This window comes from Phascolarctos cinereus, unplaced genomic scaffold (genome assembly GCF_003287225.1).
Source record: "Phascolarctos cinereus isolate Bilbo 61053 unplaced genomic scaffold, phaCin_HiC Scaffold_3;HRSCAF=262, whole genome shotgun sequence".
In the NCBI taxonomy this organism is placed as follows: domain Eukaryota; kingdom Metazoa; phylum Chordata; class Mammalia; order Diprotodontia; family Phascolarctidae; genus Phascolarctos; species Phascolarctos cinereus.
Genome location: NW_027555736.1, coordinates 260,104,356 through 260,131,505, shown reverse-complemented (window position 1 = coordinate 260,131,505; position 27,150 = coordinate 260,104,356). Strand labels below are relative to the sequence as shown.

The following is a 27,150-nucleotide window of genomic DNA, read 5'->3' as shown; positions in this document are numbered from 1 at the left end:
ATACAATGATGACATGCATGATTTTATGTATTAGGTAATTTAGAAATGCATTCAACTGAATTGAGGTCACCTGGCTGGTAATGGATTTTGTTTCAAGTCTCAAATACATAATATTGTTTATGGTATTGTTATGTTTCTGAATGTTCTTACATTGTAAAATTTGATACACTATTGTATCAGATGCTGTTAGAAAAACAATTTCTCCTATAATCTAGATGTTAGATCATGAATTATACCGTTAAAAGAAGGTGGAAAAATGTTTGAAAACTGTTATGTCATTTTATTAGCCCTGCTGGACACATGTTGTAATATTTTGAAGTACAGTAATTTAAAAATTATAAACTTCCAAGTTTGCCTTTATGTAAGGGAAGTTTCATCTAAAATTATTTACCTATCACTTATGAAAATTATTGCTTAAAATATTAGGGGATATTATGACAAGGCTAATTTAATTGGGTATATTTTTGACATTACTTCATTTAGGAAACTGAATCTCTTCCACTGCAAACACTTTTTTGGCTAGAGGTAGGGATAATTAAGAATTTGTGGTAATTAGGAATTTATTTATGGTATTTTGAGTATTTTTTATTATCTTTAAAGACATTTTACACAAACTTAGTTTGATAAATTCCAGTTTTAAAGATTTATTTTGCTTTAAGGGTTGAATAAGAGATAGATATCTGTCAATTTAGAGGTTTCCAACTAATTTACTTAATAAAATTATTATCTTTTTACATCAGGATAAATGTTAGGCTGTTTTTAAGAAATAGAAATACCTTTAGAAAGAAATTTTTAAATAAAAATCTTTTTGTAATTCTTAGAAGGCCTACTGAATTTTATTTGCTACCTAATTTATTACAATAACTTGATGATATTGATAACAATTATGTCCAGTTCTACTGTGATTAGTGAGATTTTGTTGTTTGAGGTGAAACCTTTTTGGGATCCTGAATATTCTTTTTGAGTTTCATTCTTAGGCTTGTTGTGTCATTGGGACAACCTTAAATGAGGGCTTCAAGAAAAACATCAGCAGTCAGCAGTCAGCAGCTCAATGGGAGTGGCATCTGAGAACTAAGGCTAGTGGATATCTGTCCCTGGGAGTGGGGTTGGAAGGTTACCTTGGGAAGACTAAGGTTGGACTCTTTTAATTCATTTTCCCGTACAAGACATCTGTCTTTCTGGTTCCATATACTTGGCTGCTTATAGTTTTTCTGAACCTTGAAGTAGGCCTGTAGGACTAGTATTCACTCTTTTTTTTTCTTTTTTAGGCAATTGGGGTTAAGTGACTTGCCCAGGGTCGCACAGCTAGTAGGTGTCAAGTGTTTGGTCTGAGGCAGGATTTGAAATCAGATGCTCCTGACTTCAAGGCCGGTGCTCTATCCACTGTGCCACTTAGCTGCCCTTTGGACTAGTATTGATGTGGGATATTCATGTCTCTTATTCCCTCCTCTAATACCAATAACTGTAACTAAGGCCAGATAAGTTGTGGTTTTTCCTGATGAATCTCTTACCAAAGTGAGATTATAGTCAATACTTGTTATCAAGGATATGTGATCCTCAATAACTGAATCTACCAAAGCTATAATTGTTGTAACTTGCTATTTAAGACCTTATGGAACTGTAACTATTTTCCTTCTGAGTATTACTCTAGGTATGGTCTTCAAGGACTGTTAATCCAATGATCCATGATGCCAGCAGCCCTGTGGGTAAACTATGGGGTTGACTTCCATGAACTACAAGCAGAGTGCTCATGGGAAAGACAGGGAGAATGACTCTTGGCATGGGCTGAGATAGGATTATCCTGCTCAATTTCACCATTTTAACATTTCCTCTTAATGGAAAGTATCCCACCATTTTGGCCTGGCTCAGTGCAATTGACTATCTGGATAGCTCTTGGGATTGGGATTATCTGGATAAACTCTCTGGGATTGACATGAAGTTAGGGAATTGACATGAAGTTATTCCCTTACTATAGTTATGTCCCTAAATCTCCTTTTATGGCAAATTTCTATAGTTATGTTAAGTGATCAGTATAAACACAATATTAGATCTTTATTTTTTAGAATAATACTGAGTTACTATATTACATCTGAGTTACTATAATGAGATGCAAGTATAAGGTTTGAGCTAGTTAGCCTAGAATTTTAGTCCTTTCTATATTCTGAACAACTAAGTAAATGGATATTCAGCTTTGTTGTCTGTTACTTGTTATATATTCATAGTGTAAACAGCAATTGTTTCTGTTTTAGCCAGAAACCCTGAGAGTTTTCCCCTCCCAGATTGATTTTTTTTTTAATAGGTAAAAGAGAACATTTTTTTTTGGCCTCATTTCTTACCTAGCCTTAATCACTGCATGGGTGTTGCCTCAGACAAATCAAAACCCAGGAAAGGCCTTAGCTTTAAAAGGCCAAGCTCTTCCATTGCGTCTGGGGCTATCTCCAATTGTCTTTATCTATATCTTGCCAGTGGACCCAGATAGCTCTGGAGTAGAGAGTGAGGCTGGTGACTTTGCACAGCCCTGCCTCCCTTAATTCCAATTCACTTACAAGTCAAGACATCACCCTCCTGATGTCATTGGTCCCCTTCAAAGGACAAACAACAATCTGTAAGTAGTAGTAGCTCTCCCACTTGGGATCCAACTGGTGAGTTCTGATTGGGCAATGCTGCCCCCTACCTTCTTTCTTTCCTTTCTTCCTTCTTCCCTTCTTTTCCCTCTCTCCTTCTCCTTTCTCTCCCTTCTCTCTGCCTAAAGGAATATAAATTTTGATTGCTCAAACCTCTCAAGATATCAGGCTAGATTCCTTTTTTTTCTTCCCTTACCTACTTATTACTCTATCATCTTAAAAACCATGCCTTAATCCCAAATCACTCTGGCTCTCATTGATTGGCCAACAATAGATCCCAGCCCAAGCCTCACTTAGTCATTGTTTAGGTTTTGATGACTTAGAGTGAGTGTAAATAGCAATTATTTCTATTTTGGCCAGAAACCCTGAGGGTTTTCCCCTCCCAGATTTTTTTTTTTTGGATTAGGTAAAAGAGACTATTTTTTGCCTCATTTCTTACCTAGCCTTAATCACTGAATGGGTGTTGCCTCAAAGCCAGGCTCTCTCACTGCAGCTGGGGCCATCTCCAGTTGTCCTGATCTATATCTTGCCACTGGAACCAGATAGCTGTATGAGTCGAAACATATGAGCCTTAAGACGTGATGGCCCTGTGAAACAGACAATTGTATTTTATTTTTTTTCTACTACTTACTTTTCTGTATGTGCCTTTTATCTATAAGGCCTGCTTATGAAAGGGGACTGCCCCCAATAGGTCATGTCAACACATCAACCAATCTCTTTCCTTTTCCCCCTCACATTGTTTCCCATTATAAGCCCCACAGTATTAAAAAAAAATCGATGAAGAGTTTGTTTATCAGTTAGTAATTCATTGAGGAGACTGCATCTCTCAATAGAATCAAATGGTGGAATAAGAGAAATGTGAATTAATTATCAATTAATATTGGGGGTGAGTGTCCTTTCCTATTTCCTCATTCAGAAACCAGCCCCTGTGGGTTATTCAGGCAACCTCTGAAGGACATCACTGATAGATGAGATTACCCAAATCCTCTGCATCCATGCTTCTCTATCTTGGGTGAGACCCTACCCAGCTAGAAGACCTTATAAACAGAATCCAGTCTAGGTACGTTTGTGCCATTAGGAAATAAGCCCCTGTCCTTGGAACCTTCTATTAGAATTTAGAACAACACAGCTCATGAAGGGGAAAACCAGCCAGAGTAGTCTGGGTGGAGATAAGAGTCTTTTGTCCAGATTGTTGCAGGTGGCTGAATCTCACGATCAGGTCATGTTCTTAGCAGGAGGAGCTTAAGACTTTTTGCCTACCTCCTCATTAATATGTCTACTCCCTCATTGATTGTTAACCAATCAGAGTTGATTTCCACCCAAAAGCTTTTTAAGTATTCAGTGTTCTCCAGGGGCCATCTTTTGGTTTATGAGAGAAAGCCAATGACTTCAATCTTTAATTATTTGCTACTGTCAACTCTGAAAATACATGATTAAAGTGTCACAGAGGTTATGTAACTACTGTTAACTTTGGAAAAAAACACTAAAGAGCTCACAGAAGTAATCACAATAACTGTTAACTCTGAAAAATAAAAGAAAAAAAAACAAAGTGTATAAGCAAAAAGTTTTCTTTATTCCTTTGGAGGAGGAAAACTAAACACAGGTGCCTGGGTCTGCTCTGATATCCAGGAGATTCACTTTAGCCAGGCCAAGCCGTGATACATATGGCAGCAGCTAGAAAAAGGAACATGCAGTGAATTATAGCTGTGGCAATGAGAGGGTAATGACAACAATAAGGCAAGTTTGATTCACAGCACAGTTTCATGAGTAAAATATTCAGGAACCACTTGGGCCTGGTATGAAATAATTCTCTGATTTTGTTGCAGTAGAGTTCATCCAGAGGGTGAGTACAAGGCTGATTGTTATGCCAACGCTAAGGCACAGCTTGCTTGCTGGGTCTTAACTATGAAAAACATGGTGTCTCCTAATAATAGTAAAAAGAGAAGAGTGGAAAGAGGGGGTTAGTCTTGGCGTGAGGATCCTGACACTAGCCATAATTAATACATTGATTATTAGTTATCCACAAATTATGTCTCTCATACTTTTCATTCATGACACCCTCACATACAGCAAATTAGGGAGGAAGTCAGATGCAACGGCTCATCCCATTTGTTGACCTGGACCTATCCAAATCATCTTTATCTCACTACAAAAGATATTCATAAAAGTTATCTCCAGCGATCAGCCTGTCAATGGTACCTCTTTAATTATGCCAAAAGCCCAAAGAATTTTCTTTTTAACAACACTCTTCTTCAATTTGCTTTCAATTGTATTGTGCTGCTAGTTAAACTTCTCCAGGGCAGTCAACAATTAGAGAATGCTGGATTTGGTACTTTCTTTATCTTCCCAGCCAGCAAAAGGACTCTTTTGCTGAGATGCCATACAGTTCCTATCATTTGATCACCTTGCCCTCTGTATTTGCAATGCCCTTCCCCCAACTCAATTGTGAGGCGAGCTATACTGTCAGCTTGTCTCTTCCTGATCGCCAACTTTGCCAAATACTATGATTAGGGGTTTACTTAATGCTAGGACCTTGTTAATTTAGGTTCAGTGTTGTGACAAAATGAGTTACTTAGAAATCATTGAATAGTTAACTCAGCAAGTATGTTTATGTATATGTATATGTATATGTACATATACATGTATATGTATATGTAAATGAATCAAGGATACAGTGGTACATAGCTTTTCTAGAAGAAATCCCACATGGGGGTAATTTTTTGTGCTTTTAGAGACCAGGAAGCTGCAACAAGAGAATCAGGGGCCAATCAGATCCCCAGAACAGCTTTGTTGTCTTTTAAGGAAAACTAATTCTTTTCTTTTCTTCTTTTTTTTTAAACATTTAATTAGCAAACTAATTCTTAGTGCAAAGAAATAGGAACGCTGGTCCTATCATGTTGATGTTAATTCATAACAATTTTATCTTGTCTATGTTCTCTTTTATCTTCTTTTTCTTCTGGATTTAGCTATAATTACTCTTTATCTTGGAGTAGCTAGGAGTCAGGAAAACTCATCTTCCTGATTTCAAATCTGGCCTCACACACCTACTAGCTGTGTGACCCTGTTTGCCTCTGTTTCTTCATATGTAAAATGAGCTGGAGAAGAAAATGACAAACCTCTTCATATCTTTGCCAAGACCCCAAATGGGGTCATAAAGAACTGGACACATGATGATTGAACAATGACAACAAACTCTTTATGTGGTACATCATTTCTTTGTGTGTGTGTGTGTGTGTGTGTTCCTGTTACCTTGGTTGGAATTTATTTTATGTTATTTGGAGGATAAAACAATCTTGGAGAAAGTGACTAATCTGCCATTTTGGAAGTTCTATCATTTTTTTCCTTTACATTATTTTTATTTATTTTGTAATATATTTCCCAATTACACATAAATTTTTTTGTAACACTCAGTTTTAAAAATTTTGAGCTCCAAATGATCTTCCTCCCTCCTCCCTTTGAAAAGATTTGATATCGATTACACATGTGAAGTCATGTAAAACATTTCCATATTAGCCATTGTTGCAAAAGAAAACAGAAACAAAATAAAAGAAAAATAAAGTTTTTAAAAAGTGTGCTCCACTCTGCATTCAGAGTTCATTAGTTCTCTCTCTGGAGATGGATAGCATCTTTCAACATCCTATCATTTTAAAAATGTTTTTCTTAGCCTTTAATTCTGTGATTGATAAGACATGAAATAGGCACAATGCTCCTAATCTTCATCTTTTAATAGATGAACAAAGAATGTGGGTATGTACAGGTTTTACCATGTCATTTCCCTGCTCATCAATCTCTAGTGGCTACCTATTGCCTCTAGAATAAAATACATTTGTATTTAAAATGTTTTGGTATTTAAAGCTCTGCACAATCTGACTACAACTTATCTTTCAGGTTTATTTCATTACTCCCTTTCATGTGCTCTACATTCCAGTCAAACTGGTCCACTTGTAGTATCTTTGCAATTCCAAGCTTGGTTTGCACTGTCTCACTTCTCCATGCAGAAGTTTTTTTTATTTCTTCAAGGCTTACTTAGCTCTCAAAGGAATCTTTCCCTGTTGTTAGCTCCCTTCCTCCTCAAATGATCTTCCATTTACTTATCCGCTTATGCATTCCCCAGTAGAATGTAAGCTTCTTTAGAAGTAGTTGGTTTGGTTTTGGGGTTTTTTTTTGGTGGGGGGGTAGTCCCAGCACTGTGCAAGGGCCTTCCAGACAGATGTTTGTAAAAAGGCTTGTTGAAATTGGGCTGAATTGTCGTTAATAATAGTGGATATTAATGATTTTTGTGTAACACCCTCAAAAAAAAAGCTGTACGATTTTTTTTAAGTAAATTTTTTTTGTTTTAATTTTTTTAAAAGTTGGTTCCTATTCAACATAATTTGTTACCTTGCATCCTTCTCTTGATTCTCATATTCACTTCCATTGGTCTCCTCACTCCGTCCATTGGAGGACAGAACGTTAAATTTAAATACCATGACAAATTTTCGATGGTTTGTTATGGTTTTCTTTATCACTCTGAAGTAAAGAATTCGCTGGCTCAATTGGACTCATTTGAGTCATTTTGACTTCCATTGTCTATGGGTCCACTAGCGCCAGGACTTCAAGGTCAAACTCAGAGTAAAAAGGAAGAAGAGCTCAGAAAATGGAAAAGTAAGTGGTTAGTGCTACATTCGTTAATGTTGAATGATCATACCTGAGGGTAAGGCATGGACGGGGTGATTCTATGTATCCACCCACCCCCATCCTTAGCTTAAGGCTTTCATTTATCCACTTCCTTTAGTTACAGACACAATCAGATCTCATGTAGTGATCAATCAGAAAGTTGTTATTGGTGGCAGGCTCTGCCCTGAGCACTGGGATTTAAAGAGGAAAGAGAGAAAGACAGACAGAGAGACAGAGAAGAAGAAGAAGAAGAGGAAGAAGAAGAAGAAGAAGAAGAAGAAGAAGAAGAAGAAGAAGAAGAAGAAGAAGAAGAAGAAGAAGAAGAAGAAGAAGGAGAAGGAGAAGAAGAAGAAGAATCAAGTACTTGCATTCGAGAAGCTGGCACTGTGATGGAGAGAAAGCTTGTAAATAGATCAGCTGTAGAGAAATTCTTCTCTTCCAGTGTTCCTGCTTCTCAAAGAGACTTCATTCCTAAATAAAACCAGTCTTTGAATTTCCTCAAGCTATCCTGAACTATTTGATGAATAGCACGTTGGAGAGGGGGGACGAGACATTTAACATATGTCCTTCATATAGTAATGGGAAATGCGTTCATTTTTCACACTATAAAACACACTTTAAGATACCCAGAGTCTATACATTTAGCAAAAAATCTGCTTTGTGAAGATGATTGTTACGGTATGGTAATAGTGGAAGAGGAAGAACGGCTGGGAAAAGAAGGCACAGTCCTCCTTTGCTACTTCCTCTGAGTTGTCACGACTAATTTCACCGAATCGGAGAAACAACTGGTCAAGCATTCACCCCCACGTAAACTTCCCAAGCCCAACTCATATTTAAGAAGAGAGTGCAGACCCTGGGGAGGCTATATCTAGGAGAAGGGGAGCGACACCAAGGATTTTTCTGTTAAAGTGAGGGATATTTCTTGTATTGCAAATTTTGCATATTTCTGAGGAGTCTTAAACTTGTGGTTATACTCAAAATTTATGATCCATCGTTTACTAAAGCTTAGAGGCCTGTCTCATTCCTCCGTGCTTCTGGTTTCCAAGTTTTCCTCCTCAGAAGGCATTTGGTATCGTCCCTGGGGCGGGGCTGGCAGGGCGGTCCACGTGCTTTTCCCAGTAGGGGTTCCTATGTAGCTCGGCGGCCACCTAGTGACGAGTTCAGGGAGAAGACGTGGAAGAGGAGGGACTAGGGGCGGAAAGGAAGCAAGGCAATTGCTACCAAGGCTAAAGGCAGAACTGACTGAGACGGGAAGAAGGTGTGGAAGGAAGCCCTAGGGAGGGAGAAGCGAAAGCAGTTTCCGATACCTCCTGTCTTCGAATTTAAGGTATGAGAGGTGGAAGGATGTACCCCACAATGCGGGGGGGGGGGGGAGTCCATGGTGTTTCAGTCCGAGCCCTAATGGGCCCCACATAGTTTTCTGTTTTGGCTTCCCTGGCAGACGCGATAGAGCAGGGCTTTGAGGGTTGGGAGGGGGGATGGGGTGCTTCAAAGTGGAAAAAGCTGTCGGGCCTCAAAGGAAGAAACATCTCGTCTCTTTTTCTCTTCCAGACTGGCTGGCCACCCTTGTTTTTCCTCCCCCCACCCCTTGTTTTTTAGGGTCGTTTTGCACGTTTACAAATTTGCTCTTCCAGCAAATCCTTCGGACTGGAGGATGCATCAGCCTTGTGGCTTGTAGTCCTAGGAATGGGGTGAGGTTGCTGGAAGCAGGCAATGCTGGTGTCTTGCTACCTTTAAGAAATGGGTCTGTGTTTCTTGGTTGCTGCCTCCTTTCAACTCTCTGTTCCCGCCCCCGCCTCCGCTTTTCCTTCCCTCCTCCTTCTTTTCCTCCCGCACTTCCCGGGTTCCAGTCTGGCCCACGAAAAAAATATTAACCATGTACTACTTGGTGCTCCAACAACCTGGTTTATTCCGACCAGAATCCTAGAACTGGAAGATAGGGGAGAAGGTGTGGGAGGAACCCAAAGCTGTCACTTACCCTTGTATTCCCATCGGGGAGGCAGCTCTTTAAAGTTGTTGCAATGGACCTGAGCAGCCAGTCTTTGCTTCTTCCTGAAAGCTGTTCTGCCCAGTTTGGGGACCTGGAGGTGGGCGCTGGGACATAGCAAAGCTGCGGGGCTTGCTCAGGGTAGCTCACACCCTGTTGAGTGTTTGAGGGACCCAGGATCAGCCGAGTCAGCAGGACGGCACATGTGGAGGCTGAGGACCCTGTACTTCCTTACAGATGGGTATTTTCAGAAATCGAGATGTCAGGAATTAGAGCAATTTACTGAGGTAGAAAACGTGTGTGTGTGTGTGTGTGGTGTGTGTGTGTGTGTGTGAGAGAGAGAGAGAGAGAGAGAGAGAGAGAGAGAGAGAGAGAGAGAGAGAGAATAATTGTCTAGCTAGATGAAATAGTGCTTTTAAGTGATGTATTTTGCCCAGAAGGTAAGAGTTGAGTCTTTGGAGTGGCATATGTTAATAGGGGAATTTTTTTTTAAGCTATGAATTGGTGAAAAATTGCCCCTCAGAAGCATATTTTGCTGCTGAAATGAAGAGCAACAGTTTTTCAAGTAAATCATTTTTGATATGGTCTCCATAGACTCTAGTCTCTGAACTTCCTCTCTTTTCTTTGTTTTTGCTGTCTACCCCCCATCCCCCCCCAAAAAAAGATGTGTTTGGATTTAATCACAAAATCCTTTGTTTTCTTCTGGAGTCCAGTTGAGCCAGCGAATTCATTACTTTAGAGTGATACAGGAAACCATAACAAACCATCGAAAATTTGTCATGATATTTAAATTTAACGTTCTGTCTGTCCTCCAGTGGTTCTGAATCTGATGTTGGAATGCACGGTAAATGTCATGTCTCATTAGGATTTCCTCTGTATTACATATAATCCTAATTGCCTTTCTGGGGGAACTCTAGATATTTTATTTATTAGCTTTGAAAGAATCTATCTAAATTTATTTATTTATTTATGCACAAAATACCCCTTTGCTACAGGGTACAGTTTTAGGGATTATGTTGGAGAAAGCTGCCAGTGGCTTCATTTTCCAAGAATGTTAGTCATTTCCTTTCAGTGATTTCAGCGCGTTGATATTTCACTGCCTCAAAACTTTCTGTGGGGAAACTTTTTTTTCTCCTCAGAAAGCATGGTTATTTTGAGATTTATGTCTGTTATGTGTTTGTTTTAAAATAGGAACGTATATTTATGTTCAGTGGCAGTAAGTAGTGTGGAGTTTTTCAAAATTGGACTTTTGAGAATTATGAAGAAAGTAATTTAAATAGCCATCAAGTCTCATAAATATCCCATTCTAAAGCCTCCATAAAAGAGTGGAGAGGGAAATGAGTAGAAAAAAGAACAGATGATTTGACCCTGGCCCTCATGTATAAAATTTGCTAGAAAGTTAAGCCTTTGTGGTTTGGATAATAAAGTATAGGACAGAATATTATACGTATCTGTGATAAATATGACATCTGGATAGCTTCAGTATATTTACAAATATTAAATTCATATTTCACATAACACACCTTTGGAAAATGTGTTAGATTTATGCCGGCTATCTTCTTCTAAGACAGTAAGCTTTTATATAACTCCCTCTATGTGCTCTGACCCTGTGAAGTAGCAGTCCTGTCCACTGAGCCCCCAGCTGCCTGTGGCAGAGCAGAGTGATTGTAATATGAACTGGACTTCTTTTTTTTTAAGTGGGGCAGAGAAGGGAATGATTAAGATCTTACAGTGATTGACCACTGGAATGTTCCAAAAAAGTTTCTGTGTGCAGGGAATATTTGTTTCTCTTCTCCTCTCCCTCTTCTTTCTTTTAGTACACTGTATTTCTTGAATTTGCAGGTTTGAAATACTGCAGGATTGATCAGGACAGAGAAGCTTTTGGAAAAAATGCAAAATGGAAAATGAATAAAATAGTACAAATGGAAACATGAATTTGTCAAAGTTTAATGTTGATATAATTCAGATTTTCAATCTTGGTTGGATATTCTGACTTTAGGTATTTTGTCAGAATTCTTTAAAATTGTTATTAAATTAATGGATTTTCTTGTAAAATATTTAAGTCAGTCATGTTCCTTAGTTTTTCTAGTTTGTGGCACTTGGTTTCCAGTTTTCCTTTACAGTGGTACTAAAGTTTTTTGGCTTTCAGAATTTATGACAATAGACTAATAATAATGCTGGAAATGAAAGATTTCAAGGTTAATCAGTCTTTTTGACAATACTGTCAGATTTTACTGTGGAGGAATATTACCTTTTTTTGAGTAATTTCACATTGTGAAATCTAAAGGAATTTTTGTAGAAAATCTGCAAGCAATTATTTTACTGCATGAAATCTAATACCAAGGAGAGATTAATACATACCAGGTGGTAAAATGTATATGAACCTGAGATCTGAATGATCTCAATGAGATTTTCTTTGTTTGTGAATGATACCTGGACCCAAGATGGGACATACAGAAAACATAGTTATTTTGAGATTTCTCAAAAACCTAAAATTGGGAGCTAAGTTTCATGTTATATTTCTGTAAAGTGTATTTATGGTATTGTTTAAACTCTTTAGAAACATGGTCTTTTTTCTGCTGAGATTTTTTTTTAAATAGTTAATTGGAATGAGCCTCATTAAGTGCTAATATTATATAGAATTATTTCAACTGAAGGAGAAAAAAAGAACTGGTAGTGGTTAGAGTTAACACAACCTGACATTTATTTATGTTGGATCTTATCTTTTGGTTTTTACTTTTTAAAAGTCAAATTTGAAAGTGGTCTTAGTAATTGTAAAATCATAGTAGAGTTTTGCAATAACATATAAATGGAATAAATCATAGGATCCTATTTAAAAAAAAAAAACTTACTATAGCATGAATTTTAGATCTGTTCCTCCCCAACTCCAGTCATATGAAGGTGATGTTACTTCCTGAAGATATATGGACAGAATTTAATTTTGTCCATATGTCTTCCAATTCAGTGGATGAAAAAATGAGAAGTTAAAGTATAAGAATTTTTAAAGTTTTAAATATTTTTTATTTTATTTTTAATTTATAGAATAAAACAAGCATTTCTATAACATAATACAATAAAAAAAGATGATTGCACATAAAACTGCAAATCTGCTATGCACAACTTGCTATTCCTTTATTCCCCATTCATTTAATACTACTTTTTTTTTTCCAGTTATATGTAAAGATGGTTGTCAATATTCACTTTATTTTCTCCTTGACCTGGGAACTCTGGAATTTGGCTATAATATTCCTAGGAGTTTTCCTTTGAGGATCTCTTTCAGGAGGTGATTGGTGGATTCTTTCAATTTCTATTTTACCCTCTGGTTTTAGAATATCAGGGCAATTTTCCTTGATAATTTCTTGAAAAATGATGGCTAAGCTCTTTTTTTGATCATGGCTTTGATAGTCCAATAATTTTTAAATTATGTCTCTTGGTCTATTTTCCAGGTCAGTTGTTTTTCCAGTGAGATATTTCACATTGTGTTTTATTTTTTCATTCTTTTAGTTTTGTTTTACAATGTCTCAATTTCTCATAAAATCACTAGCTTCCATTTGCTCCATTCTAATTTTTAAGGAAGTATTTTGTTCATTGAGCTTTTGGACTTCCTTTTCCATTTGGCCAATTCTGCTTTTTAAGGCATTCTTCTCCGCATTGGCTTTTTGGACCTCTTTTGCCATTTGGGTTAGGCTATTTTTTAAGGTGTTCTTTTCTTCAGTATTTTTTGGGGATCTCCTTTAGCAAGCTGTTGACTTGTTTTTCATGATTTTCTTGCATCACTCTCAGTTTTTCCTCAACTTCTCTTACTTGCTTCTCAAAATCCTTTTTGAGCTCTTCCATTGCCTGGGACCAATTCATATTTTTCTTGGAGGCTTTGGAAGTAGGAGCTTTGACTTTGTTGTCTTCTTTTGTTTGTATGTTTTGATCTTCTTTGGCACCAAAGTAAGATTCTGCAGTCTGAATTTTTTTCCACTGTTTGCTCAATGTTCCCAGCCAATTACTTGACTTTTAAACTCTTTGTTAGGGTAGGGGTCTGCTTCCAGTGTGGAGAATGTACTGTTCCAAGCTTTGGGGGTTTTGTGCAGCTGTTTTCAGAGGTACTTTTAGGGACTTGTAAATTTTCTGTTCTTCAAGGTGGTATGATCAAGGATGAGGTGTTTACTCCTTTCCTGGCCTGTACTCTGGTCTATGAGTGACCCCAAGCATTCTTTTCTCCCTTGTAACTGTGAGAAGGATTCTCTCTCTACCACCGCCACAAGCTGTGCCATGCCGTGCCAGCTTTCCTCCTTGCCTCAGGACTGCAACTCAGATCTGCCTGAACATCAGCAAAGAGATCCCTGCAATCCCCCTATGGTCAGCCACTCAATTCCCCCTCAGTCTATGGTCCAAGAGCTCTGGAAGCAGCCGCTGCCCTGGGACTGGGACGGAACTTCTCTCTTACTGAGCTCTGACAGACCTTTCCCACTGACCTTCCAAGTTGTGTTTGGCATTTGTGGGTTGAGAAGTCTGGAAACCACCAGAGCTGCCTGTGATTCAGCCCTCTGAGGCCTGCTCCAGGTTCACTGAGGCCTAGTCTTTGCCTGTGTTCCCATGCTGAACTACATTCCTCTCCCAGCCTGGTGCAATAGACCTTTTCAGTCAACTATCCAGGTTGTCTAGGGCTGAAAATTCGTTTCACTCTGTCTTTTGGTGGGTTCTGCTGCTCTAGAATTTGTTTAGAGTCATCTTATAAGGTCTTTGGAGGGCTTTGAGGGAAGAGCTCAAGCAAGTCACTGCTTTCACTCCGCCATCTTGGCTCCACCCTCAACATTCACTTTTATAAGATTTTAAGTTCCAAATTTTTCTCTCTTCCTCTTTCCCCTCCCCTAAGACAGCAAGCAATCTGATGTGAGCTATACATGTACAATCATGTTAAACATTTCCACATTAGTCATATAGTGAAAGACGATTCAGAACAAAAGGGAAAAACCCCAAGAAGGAAAAAAAAAAGAGAGAAAATAGTATGCTTCGATCTGCGTTCGGACTCCATAGTTCTTTCTCTGGAGGTGGATTGCATTTTCCATCATGAGACTTTGGATCATTGTATTGCTGAGAAGAACTAAGTCTATTCAAAGTTGGTCATCACACAATATTGCTGTTACTGTGTACAGAGTACTCCTGGTTCTGCTCACTTCACTCAGCATCAGTTTATGTAAGTCTTTGCAGGTTTTTCTGAAATCAGCCTGCTTATAATTTTTCATAGCATAATAGTATTCCATCACATTTATATACCATAGCTTATTCAGCCATTCACCAATTGATGGGCATCCCCTCAATTTCCAATTCTTTGCCACCACAAAAAGAGCTGCTCTAAATATTTTTGTACATGTGGGTCCTTTCCCCTTTTTTTATGCTTTTTTTGGGGTATGGACCTAGTAATGGTATCTGGATCAAAGGATATGCAGAGTTTTATAGCCCTTTGGGCATAGCTCTAAATTGCTCTCCAGAATAGTTACATCAATTCACAACTCCACCAACAACGCGTTAGTGTTCCAATTTTCCCACATCTTCTCCAGCATTTATCATTTTCCTTTTTTGTCATATTAGCCAATTTGATTGGTCTGAAGAGGTACCTCAGAGTTGTTTTAATTTGCATTTCTCTAATCAATAATGATTTAGAGCATTTTTTAATATGACTATAAATAGCTTTAATTTCTTCATCTGAAAACTGTCTCTTTAACTATTTATCAATTGGGGGAATGACATGTATTCTTATAAATTGGACTTAGTTCTCTATATATCTGAGAAATGAGTTCTTTATTAGAGACACTGGTTGTAAAAATTATTTCCCAGCTTTCTTATTTCCTTCAATTCTTAGTTCCACTGGCTTTGTTTGTGCAAAACCTTTTTAATTTAATGTAATCAAAATTATCCATTTTGCATTTCATAATGTACTCTATTTTTTGTTTGGTCAGAAATTCTTACCTTTTCCATCAATCTGACAGGCAGACTGTTCCTTGGTTCCTAATTTGCTTATGGTATCCTCTTTTACATCTAATTCATGTAACCATTTTGACCTTATCTTTATATATGGTATAAGATGTTGTTCTATGCCTAGTTTCTGCCATACTATTTTTCCAGCAGTTTTTGTCAGATTGTGAGTTCTTATCCCAAAAGCTGGAGTCTTTGGGTTTCTCAAGCAGTAGATTACTATAGTCATTGACTACTGTGTCTTGTGTACCTACCATATTCCACTGATTCATCACTTTATTTCATACCCAGTATGGAATAGTTTTGATGATTACTGCATTATAATACAGTTTTAGATCTGGTACAGGTAGGCCACATTCCCCAGCATTTCTTTTCCTTGATTCCTTTGATATTCTGGAGCTTTTGTTCTTCCAGATGAATTTCATTATTTTTTTTAGTTCTATCAAATAAGTTTTTGGTGGTTTCGTAAGACATTGAATAAGTAAATTAATTTAGGTAGAATTATTGTTTTTATTTTATTAGCTTGGCCTACTCATGAGCAACTAATATTTTTCCAATTATTTAGATCTGACTTTATTGGTGTGAAAAGTGTTTTGTAATTGTGTTCAAATAGTACCTGGGTTTGTCTCGGCAAGTAGACTCCCAAATATTTTGTGTTGTCTACAGTTACTTTCTTTTTCTCTTGCTGTGGGCTTTGTTAGTAATATAAAGTAATATAAAGTAAAATATGTGGCCTTATTTTATATCCTGCAACTTTGCTGAAGTTATTTATTATTTCAAGTAATTTTTTAGTTTATTCTCTAGGATTCTTTATACCATTATATCATCTGCAAAGAGTGATAGCTTTGTTTCTTCATTGCCTGTTATCATTCCTTCAATTTCTTTTTCTTATAGCTAAAGCTAACATTTCTGGTACAATATTGAATGACAGTGGTGATAATGGGCATCCTCGTTTCATTCTTGATTTTATTGGAAATGCTTCTAGCTTATCCCTGTTACATATAATACTTGCTGATTGATTTAGATAGATGCTACTTATCATTTTAAAGAAAACTCCATTTATTCCTATGTTCTCTGGTGTTTTTTAATAGGAATGGGTATTGTAGTTTGTCAAAAGCTTTTTCTACGTCTATTAAATTTGATTTTTGTTAATTTTGCTATTGATATGGTCAATTATGCTGATAGTTTTCCTAACGATGAACCAGTCCTGCATTCCTGGTATAAATCCCACCTGCTCATAGTGTATTATCCTCATGACAGGTTGCTATAATCTCTTTGCTAATATTTTATTTAAAATTTTTGCATCTATATTTGTTAGGGAAATTGGTCTATAATTTTCTTTGTCTGTTTTGGCTCTTCCTGGTTTAGGTATCAGCACCATATTTGTATCATAAAAATAATTTGGTAGGACTGTTTCACCTATTTTCCAAGTAGTTTATATGGTATTGGAATTAGTTGTTCTTTAAATGTTTGATGGAAGTCACTTGTAAATCCATTTGGCCCTGGAGATTTTTTCTTAGGGAGTTCATAATGGTTTGTTCAATTTCTTTTCCTGAAATGGTGTTATTTAAGTATTTTATTTCTTCTTCTGTTAACCTGGGCAATATATAGTTTTGTAAATATTCATTCTTTCACTAAGATTATCAGATTTATTGGCACACAGTTGGGCAAAATAATTCCTAATTATTGTTTCGATTTCCTCTTCATTGGTGGTGAATTTACTCTTTTCATTTTTGATACTGGTAATTTGTTTTTCTTCTTTATTTTAATCAAATTAACCAAAGATTTATCTATTTTATTGATTTTTTTTTCATAGATCCAGCTCTTAGTTTTGTTAGTTTTCTTAATTTCAATCTCTTCTTTAATTTTCAGGATTCTAATTTGGTGTTTAATTGGAGATTTATAATTTGTTCTTTTTCTAGTTTTTTTAGTTGCATGCCCAATTCATTGATCTCCTCTTTCTCTATTTTATCATGTAAGTATTTAGAGATATAAAATTTCCTCAAAGAACTGCTTTGGCTGTATCCCATAAATTTTAGTATGTTGTCTGATTATTGTCATTCTTTGGATGAACATGTAGGTTGTTTTTATGATTTGTCATTTGACCCACTCATTCTCTAAGTTTAGAGTATTTAGTTTCCAATTAATTTTTAGTCTAGCTTTCCATGGCCCTTTATTACATGTAATTTTTATTGCATCATGATCTGAAAAGGATTTATTTAATATTTCTGCTTTTCTGCATTGCATTGTGAGGTTTTTATGCCCTAGTACATGTTCAATTTTTGTGTGTGACATATACCACTGAGAAAAAGGTATATTCCTTTTTATCCCCATTCACTTTTCTCCAGATGTCTACCATATCTAACTTTTCTAAAATTCTATTTACCTCCTTAACTTCTTTCTTATCTATTTTGTGGTTAGATTTACCTAGTTCTGAGATGGGGGAGGTTGAGTTCCCCTCCCCCCACCCCGGTATAGTTTAGCTATCTATTTCTTCCTATAACTCCCTTAACTTCCCTATATCACTTGGTACATATATGTTTAGTAATGATATTACTTCATTGTCTATAGTGTCTTTTAGCAGGATGTAGTTTCCTTCCTTATCTCTGTTAATTAGATCTATTTTTGCTTTTACTTTGTCTGAGAACCAGGATTTCTACCAGTTTTTTTTTTTACTTCAGCTGAAGCATAGTATATTTTGCTCCAGCCTTTTACCTTCACTCTGTGTGTATCTCTCTGCTTCAAACGTGTTTCTTGTAAACAACATATTGTAGGATTATGATTTTTACCACTCTGCTATCCACTTCCATTTTATGGGAGAGTTCATCCCATTTACATTCACTGTTATGATTTCTAACTGTGTCTTTTTCTCCGTCTTATTTTCCCCCTGTTCATGCTTATCTCTCCCCTTTTTCTCCTTTTCACTCCTCACTAGTGTTTTGCTTCTGACCACCACCTCCCTTAATCTGCCCTCTCTTCTATCAGCCCCCCTCCTTTTTTTTTTCCTTACCCCTCCTAATTGCTATAGGGTAAGATAAATTTCTATACCCAAGTGAGTGTGTATGTTATTCCCTCTCTGAGCCAAATTTGATGAGAGTAAGGTTCAAACAATGCTTACCTCCCTCTCTACTTTCCCTCTACTGTGATAGGTCTTTGCGCCATTTCATGTGATGTATTTTACCCTTTTCTGTCTCCTCCTTTCCTCTTCTCCCAGTACAATCCTTTTTTTCACCACTTAATTTTTTTTTATCATCACTTCTAAGTCAACTTAGACCCATACCCACTAACTATGTATACCTCTTCTAAATGTTGTAGTAACAATACAGTTCTCAAGAGTTACAAGTATCATGTTCCCATGTAGGAATGTAAACAATTTACCCTTATTGAATAACATGTTTTGTTTTTGTTTTTTTCTTTCCTGTTTACCTTTTTATGCTTCCCTTGAGTCTTGTATTTGAAGATCAAATTTTCTGTTGAGCTCGGGTCTTTTCATCAACAAGGTTTGCAAGTGCCCAATTTATTGAGTCCATCTCTTCCCCTGAAAGATTATAATCCGTTTTGCTGGGTAGTTGATTGTTGGTTATAACCCCAGCTCCTTGGCTTACAGAATATCATATTCTAAGCCGTCTTATCCTGTAATGTAGAATCCTCTAGGTCCTTGGTAATGCTGACTGTGGTTCCATGATATATACATTGTTTCCTTCTGGCTGCTTGCAGTATTTTCTCCTTGACCTGATAATTCTGGTATTTGGCTATAATATTCCTTGGAGTTTTCATTTTGGAATCTCTTTCAGGAGGTGATCAGTGGATTCTTTCAGTGACTATTTTCTATATTCTATGTAGAATATATTCTATTCTATATTCTAGGACCTCAGGGCAGTTTTCCTTGATAATTTCTTGAAAGATGCTGTCCAGGCTCTTTTTCTGACTGTTTTCAGGTGGACCAATAATTATTAAATTTTCTCTCCTGGTTCTGTTTTTCAGGTCAGTTATTTTTCCAGTGAGGTATTTTACATTTTCATCTATTTTTTTCATCCTTTTCATTTTGTTTGACTGATTCTTGTTTAGCTTCCAGTTGCCCAAGTCTAATTTTTAATGAAATGTTTTCTTTGGTTAGCTTTTGTACCTCCTTTTCCATTTGGCCAGTTCCACTTTTTAAGGAGGTCTTTTCTTCCATGCATTTTTGTATATCCTTTTCCATTTGACCAGCTGTATTTTTTAAGGAGTGATTTTCCTCAATCAATTTTTGTCCTTCCTTTTCCAGGCTATTGACTCTCTTGCTTACCTCTCATTTCTTTTCCCAGTTTTTCTTCTACCTCTCTTATTTGACTTTTAAAATCCTTCTTGAGCTCTTCCAAGAAGGCTTTTTGGGCTTGGGACCAATTCAGACTTCCCTTTGAGGTTTCAGATGTAGGTATATTGAAAATGTTGTCCTTTTCTTTCTTTGTTTTGATCTTCCCTGTCACCATAATAGTTCTCTATGGTTGGTGTTATTTTCTGCTTTTTGCTCATTTTGTTTGCCTATTTCCTGGCTCTTAAAGTTGTGCTGTCCTGCTGGAGCACAGGGGGCACTGTCCCAAGCTTCTTGTGCTGGGAGCCAGGGACCTGGTTGCTGGTTTTGCATGCTGGGGCCTCAGGTTCTGGCATCTGGAGGCTGTAGGGATCTGACAGCTTACCTGGTGCAGACCTTGGGTCATAGTAGTGGTGTCTAGTGTGTGCTGGAGCCAGGTTGAGTTTTTTCTGTGTTTCCCTGGGGCTACACTGAAGTACAAGGATGTCTGGTCACTGGAGGATGCCTGCCTGCCTGGGGCTGTGCTAAAGGAAGGGGAGGTCTGACTGTTAGAGGATGTCTACCCGCCTGGGGCTCTGCCAAAGCACAGGGAGGTCAGCTGCTGGAGAATGCCTGCTTACCTGGGGCTGCACTGAAGCATAGGAGGTTAGCTGTTGGTGTATGCCTGCCTGCCCGGCATTGCCTTGAAGTACAGGGAGGTTCAGCTGCTTTCCAGGGTGTGCTGATGCATGGAAAAATTGGCTGCTGGAGGACACATGTCTGTTTGGGGCTGCACCAGAGCATGCGGTGGTTACTCCAAGCTGGAGTTAGCCAGTTCCTCTGGCTATGCTAAGGCATGTGGGGGATCCTGGGCCTGGCATTTATTTGCCTGCTCCACCACTCTGGGGCTCAAGTTCTTCTGCTGGTTTGCCGAGGTGGGGCTTGTTGCAAGCTTGCTGGGGTGCTTCCCATCCTGGACTGCACTCTCCTTTTTACCCATGTGAAATGGACCTTTCTTGGCTGTCCTGCAAGTTTCCCAGGTTAAAAGACTACTTCTCCTTGTTGATCTGCTGTTTTCTAGTGTTCCAGGATTTTTCCTGGGGTGCTATTTTTGGGGGTTTTTTTAGAGGTCAGTAAGGGAGAGTGAGAGTAATTTACTGCTTACTCTGCCATCTTGGCTCCTGGAAATATAGTTTTCTTTCTCTGTTTTTGCTCTTCCTGGTTTAGGTATCAGTACCATATTTGTGTCGTAGAAGGAATTTGGCAGGACCTTTTTAAACTTGTTTTTTTTCAGACAGTTTATGTAGAGTTGGAATTAATTGTTCTTTAAATGTTTGGTAGAATTAACTTATAAATTTAACTGGTCTTTTTTTTTTCCTTAGGAAGCTCATTTATGGCTTGTGCAATTTCTTTTTTTAAGATGAGATTATTTAAGTATTCTATTTTCTATTCTATCAATCTATGCAATTTATATTTTCATATTCATTTATTTTATTTTATCAGTTTTTTTAGCATGTAGTTGAGCAAAATAGCTCCTAGTAATTGCTTTTGTTTGATCTTCATGGGTTGGGAATTTATCCTTTTCTTTTTTGATACTGGTAAATTTTTGTTTTTTCAAATCAAATAAGCCAATTCTTTATTTTGCTTTATAGTGTTTTCTCATTATTAGGGTAGTTAGAAGGACAGAGGGCACAAAAATGGTTTTGAGTCCTTATTTAAAGTTGTTTGATGGGGAATTTGGGAGAGCTTACTGCAAGTAGCTGCCTTTTCTTCTCCATCTTGGCTCCCCCCTGTGTTTCATTTAATCACTGAATTTTTATATTCTGATTTCTAATCCATTCTGCTGTCCTCTTCTGTTTTATGGGTGAGTTCATTCATTTACATCCACAATTATGATTGCTAAATGTTTATTTCTTTCTATCCTATTCTCTTATACTTATCCTTCTCTCTTTTTTTTTATCCCTCTATCCTTCTCAGGAGTCTGTTTTGCTTCTGACTACTGCCTTCCTTAATCTATCCTCTCTCTAATTCCCCCTAACCAACCACTTTCCCTCCTACTTTCCTCTTAGGTAAGATGAATATCTATACTCAACTGCCTGTATTGCATATTCTTCCCCCTTTGAACTAGTTCTGATGAGAATAAGGTTTAAGAATTGCTCACTCCTCCAATCCTCCCTTCCTTTGTATAACTCCTTCTTGCTTGCTCTGTTTATGTGGGATAATTTTTCCTATTTTTTCCCCTTCGTCCTAACATAATATGATCACACCTTTGACCTCTAGGTAGATTCCCTTTAACAGGCATAGCAATAAAATTCTCAGGCTTTATATGTATCATCTTCCCATATAAGGATCTAACCAGTTTAACCTTGTTTAGTCTCTTATGATATCTCACTTATGTTTATCTTTTTATACTTCTCTTGAGGCTTGTGCTTGAATGTCAGATTTTCTATTCACCTTACTCTTTTCATTGGAAATACTTGAAAATCATTTAATTTGATAAATATCCACCTTTTCCCCCTGAAGAATTATACTCAGTTTTCCTGGATAAGTTATTCTTGGCTGTGATCCTAGTTCCTTTGCCTTCTGGAATGTTGTATTCCAAGCCTTCAACTCCTTGTAGTGGTTAACTGCTAAATCTTGTGTAATCCTGATTGTGGCTCCATGGTATTTGAATTATTTCTTTCTGGCTGCTTGTAGTATTTTCTCCTTAACATAGGAATTCTCAGTTTTGAGTATACTACTTCTGGGAGTTTTCATTTTGGAATTTTGTTTAGGAGACGGTCAATGGAATCTTTCAATTTTTATTTTATCCTCTGGTCCTGAGGTATCTGTGCAGTTTTCCTTTGTGATTTCTTAAAATATGAATCCTGGGCTTTTTTTCTTCATGACTTTCAGGTATTCCAGTGATTCTTAAATTATCTTTCTTCAAAATAGAAAGCGATTCTTTGGTATGGCACTGAATACATTAATTTGTTTAGTGTTTCCATTTTTATCATATTAGTATATCCTAACCATAATAATGAATATTTCTCTAATTTTTAGGTCTGTAATTATTTCTGTATATGTTTAGTATTTATATTCATGGAGTTGCTATGTATGTTTTTGTAAATAAGCTTGCAAAAATTTTATTATCTGTAATTACTTTAAATGGAATTTTTCTATTTCTTTCTGCTAGGTTTTATTTGTAGTACATAGGCAAGGTAATGATTTCTATGGATTTATTTTATATTATGTCATTTTGCTAAAAACAGTTTCAATTAATTTTAGCTGATTTCTTACAAATCTCTAAAAAGAGATTAGCTAAAAGCTGTAGTGCTATATTCTTTTTGCTGACAGGTACACCTTTGATTTCTTTTTCTTGTCTTACAACTGTAGCTAAGATTTCTAGATGTAATTCAGTAGTTGTGATAATGGATATCATTATTTTGTTTCCTGATCTTATTGTAAATGTCTGGTTTTTTTACATGTAATGGTGATTTAAAATGTGTGCAAATTAACACACTAAAGTAAGGTCCATTTATTCCTTTGCCTTTTTTTAAAACTGGATTTGTTTTTGTTTATTTGTTTTCTTGAAATGGCTGTTGTATTTTTTCAGGTCCACTTTTTGAGATATTTTATATTTTCTTTTTATAGTTTTTTGAATTTTTTTTCTTTCTTAATGTGTCTTTTTATATGTTTTATTTTTCCCCAATTACATGTTAAGACAATATTTTTTAACATTTGTTTTCTTTTTAAAGTTTTGAGTTCCAAATTCTATCCTTTCCTCCCTCTTGTCCCCCCTTCTGGATAGGGTAAGCAATCAAATATAGGTTATATGTGTAAAACATTTCCATAATAGTCATTTTGTATAAGGAGACTCAATTTTTTAAAAAAAATTAAAGAGTGAAAAATAGCATGCTTCAGTATGTATTCAGACAATATCAATTCTTTTTCTGGAGGTGGAAAATGTTTCATCATGAGTCATTTGGGTTTGTCTTGAATCATTGTGTTGCTGAGAATAACTAAGTCATTCACAGTTCTTCATCGTACAATATTGCTGTTACTATGTACAGTGTTCTCCTGCTTCTACTCACTTCACTTTGCATCAGTTCATGTAAGTCTTTCCAGGTTTTCCTGAAATCATCCTGCTTGTCATTTCTTATAGCACAATAATATTCCATCACAATTGTATACCACAGCTTGTTTAGTCATTCCCCAATAGATGGACATCCCCTCAGTTTCCAATTCTTAGTCGCCACAAAAAGAGCTGCTATTGATATTTTTGTGCAAATAGATCCTTTCCCCCTATTTTGGATGTCTTTGGGATATATACCTAGCACTGGTATTGCTGGATCAAAGGGTATGCACAGTTTTATAGCTCTTTGGACATAGTTCCAAATTGCTCTCTAAAATGGTTAGACCAGTTCACAACTCCACCAGTAGTGTATTACTGTCCCAGTTTTCCTACATCCCCTCCAACATTTATCGTTTTCCTTTTTTGTCATATTAGCTAATCTGATAGGTGTGAGGTGGTACCTCAGAGTTGTTTTAATTTGCATTTCTTTAATCAATGATTTAGAGCATTTTTTAATATGACTATAGATAGCTTTGATTTCTGTCTCAAAACTGCCTATTCATATCCTTTGACCATTTATCAATTGAGGAATGACTTGTATTCTTAGAAATTTGACTCAGTTCTCTATATGTTTGACAAATGAGGCCCTCATCAGAGATACTTGTTGCAAAAATCCTCCCCCCTCATCAGTTTTCTGCTTCCCTTTTAATTTTGGTTGCATTGGTTTGTTTGTGCAAAAACTTTTTAAATTTAATGTAATCAAAATCATCTGTTTTACATTTTGTAATGTTCTCTACATTTTCTTAGGTCCTAAATTCTTCTCTTATTTGTGGATCTGACAAATAAGCTTTTTATGCTCTCCTGATTTGCTTATAATATCACTCTTTACATGTAAATCATGTACCCATTTTGACCTTATCAACTTGGTGTATGGTGTGAAATGTTGGTCTATACCTAGTTTCTTGTTTTCCAGTTTTTCTAGCAGTTTTTGCCAAATACTGAATTTTTGTTCCAAAAGCCTGAATCTTTGAGTTTGTTACTATAGTTATTTACTATAGTGTAATTAATATGTAATCTATTCCCTGGATCCACCACTCTGTTTTTTAGCCAGTAACAAATTGTTTCAATAATTACTGCATTATGATACAGTTTGAGATCTGGTACAGCTAGACCCCCTTCCTTCACTTTTTTTTCATTGATTCCTTTGATATCTTTGAACTTTTGTTCTTCTAGATGAATTTGTTACTATTTTTTTCTAGCTCTATAAATAATTTTTGGGTAGTTTGATTGGTATGACACTGAATAAATGGATTAATTTAGGTAGAATTGTAATTTTTATTATATTGGCTGAACCATGAGCAATTAAAATTTTCCAGTTGTTTAGATCTGACTTTATTTGTGTGAAAAGTGTTTTGAAACTGTGTTCATATAATTCCTGGGTTTGTCTTGGCAGGTAGACTCCCAAGTAATTTACATTGTTTACAGTTATCTTAAGTGGAATTTCTGTATGTCTTGTTGCTGGGCTTTGTTGGTAATATATAGAAAGCTGATGATTTATATGGGTTTATTTTGTATCCTGCAACTTTGCTAAAGTTGTTAATTATTTCAAATAGTTTTTAGTTGATTCTTTAGGATTATCTTAAGTATATTATTATATCATCTGCAAAGAGTTTTGTTACCTCATTACCTATTCTAATTTCATTTTCTTTTTCTTCTCTTATCACCGTAGCTAACATTTGTAGTACAATATTGAAAACTAGAGGTGAGAGTGGGCTTCCTTGCTACACCCCTGATTGTGTTGGAAAAGCTTCTAATTTATCCCCATTACAGATAATGCTTGCTGATGGTTTTAGATAAATACTACTTATCCTATTAAAGTAAGCTCCATTAATTCCTATGCTCTCTAGTGTTTTTAGTAGGAATGAGTGTTGTATTTTTTCAAAGGTTTTCTGCATCTGTTGAGATAATCAAATGATTTCTTCGTTTTGTTATTATCATTTTTTATATAAATCACACCTGGTCATGGTGTATGATCCTGCTGATAAATTGCTGTAATCTCCTTGCTAATATTTTTTCATTTAAAATTTTTGTATCAATATTCATTAGGGAAATTGGTCAGCAATTTTCTTTCTCTGTTTTAGCTCTTCCTGGTTTAAGTATCATCACAGTATTTGTGTTGTAAAAGGAATTTGGTCAGACTCCACCTGTTTTTCCTAATAATTTACATAGTATTAGAATTAAGTGTTCTTTAGATATTTGGTAGAATTTGCTTGTGAATCCATCTGTCCCTGGGTATTTTTTCTTAGGAAGTTTCATTGATGGTTTGTTCAATTTCTTTTTCTAAAATGGGGTTATTTAACTATTTTATTTCTTCTGTTAGTCTGGATTATTTGCATTTTTGTAGATATATATCCATTTCATTTATCTTGATGTCTCTTGGAATTAATAGCTTCTACTTAGCCAGTACTAATTTTTAAAGATTTGTTTTCTTCAGTGAGAATTTTGTAGCTCTTCTGCTTTTTGGAAAATATCAGATTTTTAAGTAGTTCTTTTCTTTAGTGTTATTTACTCCATGCTCCACATATTTCCTGCATGGATATACAATCCTAATATTAAAGATTATAGTTACAAAACTAAAAGAGAAACACATTATATACTTCTTTCAGCTGTGGGTAGGAGATGAATTGTTAAACTAGAGATAGAAGCCATTAAAAAAGATTAAATAGATACTTTGATTACTTGAATCTGAAAAGATTCTGTATAGGTAAAATAATGTGCCTAGGATAAAAAGTGGAAATTGTTCAGTGGGGAAAAAATCTTTACCAGATTTTCCTGGAAAAGTTTTGGTATCCTGGACATATAGACAATTTTATATTTTTATTTATCAATATATATTCAATCAATCAATTCAATATGTATATAATATTAATAAATTTATAAACAAATTTATGATTTATTTAATTATTTCCCAATATAGAAGTAGTTTAAAAATATGAGCAAACAGTTCTTAAAGAGGAATTGCAAAGTATTTACAACCAAATGAAAGAATGTCCAAAATAATTAATAATAAGGAAAATGCAAATCAAAACAACCCTGAGGTTTCATCTCACACCCCACAAATGGGCCAAAATGACAAAAAATGTTGGATGCATTGTGGAATGATAAGGACAGTAATACATTGTTGTTGTAGTTGTGAAATGGTACAGCCATTTTGTAAAGCATTTTGGAATTATCCAAATAAATGAATAAAATGTTCCTACTCTTTGAACCAGAGATTGTATTGCTGGGCATATACCCCAGGGAAGCTATCTATGAGATAAAAATCTTCATATACTAAAAAATATTTATAACAGCATTTTTTCTGATAGGCAAGAACTTGAATCAAAATAGATGCTCATTAGTTGGGGGATGACTAAACAAACTGTGTGGTAAATTAATGTGATTAAGTATTATTGTGCTGTAGGAAATGGTATGTGTGGTAAGTACAGAAATATATAGATTTATATGAACTGATGCAGTGAGATAAGTGCACCAAGAAGACAATATACACAGTAACTACTACAACATTAATGCATAAGACAACTATAATCCC

At 36.1% G+C, this 27,150-nt stretch overlaps 1 protein-coding gene across 2 annotated transcripts in view; it reads left to right on the top strand.

The window, feature by feature from the left end:
* The first annotated feature begins 8,437 nt into the window (after positions 1–8,437).
* FRMD6 (FERM domain containing 6) overlaps positions 8,438–27,150 on the top strand; it is a 152,775-nt gene continuing 134,062 nt past the window's right edge. Inside the window, exon 1 of one of the 2 annotated variants that reach the window (XM_020974864.2) lies at positions 8,438–8,607. The gene's annotated coding sequence lies outside the window, so the exon portion shown is untranslated. The remainder of the gene's footprint in view (positions 8,608–27,150) is intronic. The other variant, XM_020974863.2, reaches the window with a different exon arrangement.